The sequence below is a fragment of the Rhipicephalus microplus genome, chromosome X (assembly GCF_043290135.1).
Source record: "Rhipicephalus microplus isolate Deutch F79 chromosome X, USDA_Rmic, whole genome shotgun sequence".
In the NCBI taxonomy this organism is placed as follows: Eukaryota; Metazoa; Arthropoda; class Arachnida; order Ixodida; family Ixodidae; genus Rhipicephalus; species Rhipicephalus microplus.
This window is the reverse complement of record NC_134710.1, coordinates 471,296,498-471,303,336: the sequence shown is the minus strand read 5'-3', so window position 1 is coordinate 471,303,336 and position 6,839 is coordinate 471,296,498.

Genomic DNA, 6,839 nt, shown 5'->3' with positions numbered 1-6,839 from the left:
TTCCTCCTCACCCAGAAAGAAGAGTTCCTCCGACAACACAGATATTATTTCTTTGTACAGTCGCTCCAAAATCGGGAAGAGAGCATGGCGGCGACGACCTGCTGAAACAGCTTCACAATGGTTACGCCAAAGACAGTAGGCACCAGCAACAATGAGAAGGCAGGCAAAGCGGCCTCGAGAACAACGTCCAGAAGAAACAAAGCGGTTTACTCCGAGGCCACAAAATCCTGCATGCACAGCCCTCCAGAAAACACGAGCAACGACACATTGCCTTAACACATGCTGATTTGTTTCCCGTAGGGAGGAGTTCGGACATGTTGATGACTGGACTATTCTCCACCTTTCTAGTCGGTCAAGGGTAGGAAGAACGCCCCACCCAAGCCGCCACATGAAGTCCCGGAGGTGGCCAGGTAGAAATTATGCCGTCAGCGTGCTCCAAGACACATGACTAGAGCGAGTGCGGCGTGCTGGAGGAACTAACGGGAGCAACAACGCGGCTGTTGTGTCAACGATAGAATTGTCTAACACATCTAAATCAGGGCAAGTCGACTGGATATGACGAAAAAACGCGACAGCTGTTGCATAAAACGAAGGAAGTACTAATGATTGTGGGCCCTGATTAAGGCGCACATTAGGCAATAAATACCGAAGGTGAGTGCCTAGAAAATAATATGCCAGAGTTCGCGCGGGGGATTCCTCTCCTTGTACGAGGCGCAACAGGAAGCGCAGGGCCAATAGCCGGCAGCGTATTGATACTGAAGGGAAAGCAAAACCTCCCTGGGAACGCTGCTGTCCTAACGCCGCACGAGAAACCAGCTCAGTGCCGCCAGACCAAAAGAAGGAACACAAGGCAGACTGCAATGACCTCACGATGCGTAAAGGCGGCTGTTCCACGTGAGAAAGGTACCAAATGCGACCGCAGAACACAGTCTGCGCAAGATACCTCCGCTCAAGAAGCGGGAAGTCGAATTCCCGGGCGTTCTCAATTTCTTGTTTTACTTCATCGAGGGCGTTTGACCAAACGGAGTTACAAATGCCGTAGTGGTTGTATAGAATTCCTAAAATGCGAAGAGACGCAGCCGGCTGAAGAAGAGATGTGGACCTAAGTGTGGAGTTCGGATAGCCGATGAACAAATACCGGGATTTAGAGAGGTTTAGCGCGGCACCTGAAATGTCCCCATACTGGGAGAATAAACGCAGGCTATGAGAAAGACTGTCTTCATCTGAAAGGTACAGGGTTATGTCGTCTGCAAAAGCTGTGACTTTTACGGTACTGCTGCCGGGAAGCGCAAGACCCCGGACATGCGAATCTGCTTCTAGAGCGCACAAAAATGGCTCAAGGCTGAGGACAAATAGAACAGGAGACAAGGGGCATCCTCGACGGACCCCACGCGTAATAGAAAAGGCAGCACTCTCCCAACCATCTAGAACTAGTGTGCTTTTTATACCAGAGTAGGTATGTCTAATTAATTCGACAAAAGTACCGGGAAAACCAAGGGCTGTGAGCACTTTAAAGATATACGTGTGCTCTAGTCGGTCAAATGCTTTCTCTTGGTCTAAAGACACAAGGAGACCATGCGCAGATCGCGACAGAGTATAGGCTATGATATCCCGGGTGGTAAAGGACAAACTGTGTATTTCCCGTCCAGGCATAGATGAAGCCTGGTGATGACCCACCAGGGTGTTCAACAGAGCCTTCAAACGTTGAACGATCACCGTCGCGAATATCTTATAGTCAACGTTAAGAAGCGTGATAGGTCTCCAATCTTCAGGATTAACAGAAAAAGCATCACCTTTTGGAATAAGCACAATGCGTCCATCTCGAAAACTTGATGGAAACACACCATCCTCGAAACATCGCCGGATAACCGCGGTTAATGCAGTACCAAGCTCATTCCAAAATGATAAGTAAAATTCAACTGGAAAACCGTCTGGCCCAGGGGCTGTCCCCCGTTTCATAGATTGTAGTGCTGCCTTTACCTTTTCAACTGATGGAGGGACGTGCAGAGAATCAGCAGCTTGTCGAGGAACGCGAGGCAAACCTCTAAGCATAGGCGGTATTATATCACAGTTTGTCCGCATGGCCGAACATGACATCTCTTCAAAATGCGCCAGAAAGAGAGATCGATCACGCTTAGGAAGCGGCTGTGTAGGTGGTGTCTGCATGGTCGTAAAAACAAGTGATTGTGACTGCTAAAAACACAATTGCCTCGCATAGCGTAACACCTCGGGCTGGGCACAAGGGTTGTGCCTACAACGCCATGCAGCCGCCGCCAGAGACGAGGTGGCAATCAAACGCTGGAAGCGTTCACGTAATTCATGTTGCCAAGCTCGCATCAAGGGAGACGGCGTTTCAGCGCACAATGCGATGCGTAACTTCGCTGCAGTATCGGCCAGCTCCTCAGAAACGCGACGACGAAGGGAACGCCCTTCAACTGAGCAGTGCAGGCGCCACTGCGTTATAAGCGCATTCCAGTCAAATGAATCAGACGCAGCGAGTGACACGCGTATTGCACGGGACAAATTTGAGCGAGAGCGCGCGTCCTGGAGGACGCGAACATCAAGACGCCATGGTTTCTCCGAAAAAGAAAATGGAATTTTTAGTTCTAATAGAATCGGACGATGGTCAGAGATGTTCACAGGCGAAGGTGGGATGGGCGGAACACGTAAGTCGGAGACAAACGTCTCTAAAGCATGTGGAATATAAGCCCGGTCGAGTCTGCTGGAGGAGTGCCCGTGGCGCCATGTCCAAACAAAAGTATTCCCGTGTATGACATTATGCGCATCCAGCAATGAAAAATGCTGGACAAGGCGTCGCAGCTCACGTGAATTTCAAGCAGACCGACCCCAGCCAGGACCTTGTACATCGCATCGCGTATTTAGCACACAGTTGAAGTCTCCAGTTAGAATTACATGACGACCGTCTAGGAAAAAAAACATCCAAATTTGGAAAAAAACCATGAGACTGTCCGGTTTGTGCAGGTGCATACACACATAGTATCCTCATTTGAAAAGAAAAGTAGGTACAATCTAGGGGCGAAGCTTTTTATAGCGGCACCCGTTCGTCCCTCATAGCCGTAGTAGTAGTGTGTAACCAGTATTACATTTTGACCTCCAAGGTGGTGCCAGTGAGAGATTTCTTCTGTGCGTTGTTGAACAATAAAATGTAGTGCTCAATGTACATGCCAATGGCTGCTAAAGGGGAATGAGAGACAGGAGATTTCGGCATTTAGTTAACGCGCACGCTGCGATTTTTTTTGTTCAACAACGCACAGAAGACAAGAAAGGGTTGCAACGTTATACTCACTGGGCGTAACCTCCTAGGTTTTAGAAAGTTTTGCGAGCGTTGGGCTGCAGTGCCCAACGCTCGCAAAACAGTGAACTAGTATACAACAGGAACTCGAGGTGGTTAAAGATGAGAAGTAGACACGAAGCGCAGGCCGTGAGAAAGTGTGCGTGTGCCTACTCTCGTTCAGTCCTTGGAATGTCCGCTGGATGACGGTGCTTCTATATGAGGAATATATAATGAAAAGATGTGACATGGTGGTACTAGGAGTGTTTAATAGGTGGACGAACGGACACACAGACAGATGCATGGACGGATGCACGGATGGCTGCACGGATAGATGGACGCATGAACGGACGCAGGAGTGGATGCATGGACGAAAGCAGGGACGGACGCACAGATGAACGTGCGGACGCATGAACAGACGCACGCACGGACGGGCGGATGGACGCACGGGCGGCCACACAGACGCACGCATGGATGGACGGAAGCAAGAACGAATGGACGGGCGGATGCTTCGCCCCACTATCCATCATTATATCCGTGAATAAGCTGCCATTTTTTATTATTTTAATAAAACACACAGTTTTCTTCATTTATTGATCTATATAACATGATCTTTGAGCATGAAACAAAAAGAGTCGAAATAAATAATGTTTCATGTCCCAAAGCTGCTGGAGGTTATGAAACGCTGTGTTGAGGGCTGTGTCAAGTTCCCACCATGTATTCCTTGAAGGTGAAGCAATATCTATGTACACTGACGTCTTAATTCTAAAAGAAATTGCACCAACGTTTTGCCAACTATGCGTATGGCATCTGCAGTATGCACTAGAGTGAAATTAGCGGAGGTCGCCCAGTATACTGCTACTCACGTAGGTTCTTGTAAACGTCCGGTAAGTGTAGCCATGGTTGTTGCTGCAAACCGATTTGTTGCGATGGATAAATCGAAACTCGAGGAATTTTCAAGCCAGCGTCGTCGGGAACAAAGGTGAGGGAAAAAAAAACTCCTAAAATCTTAGTTCCTCCACCATGACGAATCGGCTAATACTAAAAGACTGAAAGCTAGTCAACAATAAGCAAACACTATAATAATCGTAGACGCACTAACCTTGTATGGAAATGGTTATTTTGGCAGTGGTTCGTGTCATTGTAGGAGAAGAATGAGAGCCGCCTACCACGGTGAAGAAAGGGAGAGCCCTAAAAAGAAGGAGGACAACTAGTTTTCTCACACTACAAAAGCGAAAACAGATAGCCACTGCGAAGGATTGTGAAGTTATTTAAATGACTGGGAACGAGAAAACCAATGTGAAGGCAGAAACTCGCATCTCTGTGGAAGCTAGCAAAAGTACCAACACCAAAGTCTGGAAACAAAAAATATATCTCCAACTACCGGCTGATCTCGTTGACTATAGCGTGCACTCTTAAAATATTGAACACGTAATCTATATAAGTTTTACAAATCGCTTGGAAAAGAATATTTTTTTTCTACAGTTCAGCATAGTTTTAGGTCTAGATTTCGTGTGTTACACAGCTGTGTGAGTTTTGTCATGATGTTTTAAGTTCATACGAAAAGGGCCATCGAGTAGATTTGGTACTTCTAGTTTCCGAAAGCGCTTGACATCGTTACACGTGCGTTCTTTCTACATGAATTATCTTTTAGGTGGGCCTGCTTCAGTTCATAGCTGGTTGAAGGATTGTTTATCTTGCAGAAAACATACCGTTCTCATAAATGCTTCTTTTTCATATATGTCGACGTAACTTCCTCTGTGCCACAGGGTTTGGGGTTTGATCCTTTACTTAAAGCCTGCCGTACTTAGTGTCCCCTAAAAAGCCTTAAAGAAAATTCGCGTGCCACAAGTGTAACACCTATACTTTAATATGACTGTGCAGTATGGAATCCTTACGGTCAAATTCTAATCCGCAAACTTGAACGCATACAAATACGTGCTGCTAGGTTTTTCCGGGGCATATACAACTTTAGTTCAAGCATTTTCCGCATAAAGAGTAACTTAAACTAGAATTTTTTCAGCAGAGAAGAAAAATCTTACGATTGAAGTTTGTCTATTTCGTTTTTCTTTTCGTGACCAAACTCGTATTAACGAAGGTTTGTACTTGGCGAGCCCATACTGCGTATCACATACAAATAATCATTCAAAAAAAATCGTGAAACAAGCTGTCACATGAGTGTTTTTACTCATTCTTTCCTTTAGCTATCTGTGAGTGGCATTAGTTGGATGCTTGTATTGTCGCTGTTTCGACTATTGCATTTTATCCTTCTCTACAATATGTGTGCTTTGGGTGAATGCGCAGGCGCAGTGGAGCGAATTTGCTTTCTTCTTCAGATTGTACAACTGTGCAATATTTTTACGACTACTTTACTGTATTGGTGACAGGGGCTGCATAAATAAATAAAAAAATAAATAGCACCACCAAAGCAGGCTAGCTAGTTAGTCTAGTATAAAGCGGTCACAGTAAAGCCTAATAAAAACCTTCATTAAGGTTGTGTCGAAGAAACGATCGTTCGAAAATTTCCTTCCTTGTTTAAAGCTGTGGGACAAAAGATTATTTTTTTTCTGTCGTGAAAAATAAATTACAGCAACACTAGTCTTGCTGCACCCTGCTATCTCGAATAAATAAACCTGAATGGAATGGTAGCACGTAGCAATCCTTCGAATTGTGGACCAACCTGGCAATGTGAATACAAGGTCTTGTAGAGAAACGGAAGCCATCAAAATGATATGCAGCATGGGAAGATATGAACTGTGAAACTGTTCAGGTTTCTTCTTTGGAATTAACTTCTACCTTGGTCATGCAACTGTGCCACCACTGTAGAGTGGCGGCAGCCTGGAAAATGAAGCAAACTCATTGACCACTTTTCAGAACAACCATGTGACGCGTGCATGCATGCATGTATCAAGATGTGACAGCTAAATATGAGTTTGCCTTGTGAATTAGCGGATGACCACCATGGCATCATGGCAGTTCTGTAAAACATTGACAAATTCTTTTCTGTGTACGAGGACACGACAGGTGTGGTGTATTAGAGTGCAACTAAATACCCACTACTTCACTATGCCATGAACTTACCATTTTCTTGCAGTGTATACGTAAGGTAACCCCAACAGTTTCCAGTAGTTACGGTCAGCAAAACATGGAAAAAAGACACCACTATTAATAACACCTTCTAATGTACCTTCGATATAATCCAAAAAGCTTTGACAGATATGCTGAAGAACACTTACTCAAAGCTGATTTTAATTGGCAGCAATATGCGCGCGTTTGGTCGCTGCCGTCTTTATTTACTTTAGTACCGACCATGGATCCGTAGTATCTTCAGGCCATCTCGCTCATTAGGTCTTCCGTATTCTTGTTTTCGGCCTTATTTGACAGCCTGTGAGTATGAGAGTAGGGGAGAAGGCGAACTTCCTAATGAAAGGAAGAACAGACAAAAAGCAAACACTCGGGTCTGATGCAATGTTTCAGGACCTGCAGACAGCGACCCTGTATCGGTGCAGCCACAAATTCTCATACACCAAATTCAAGAAACCGAGTA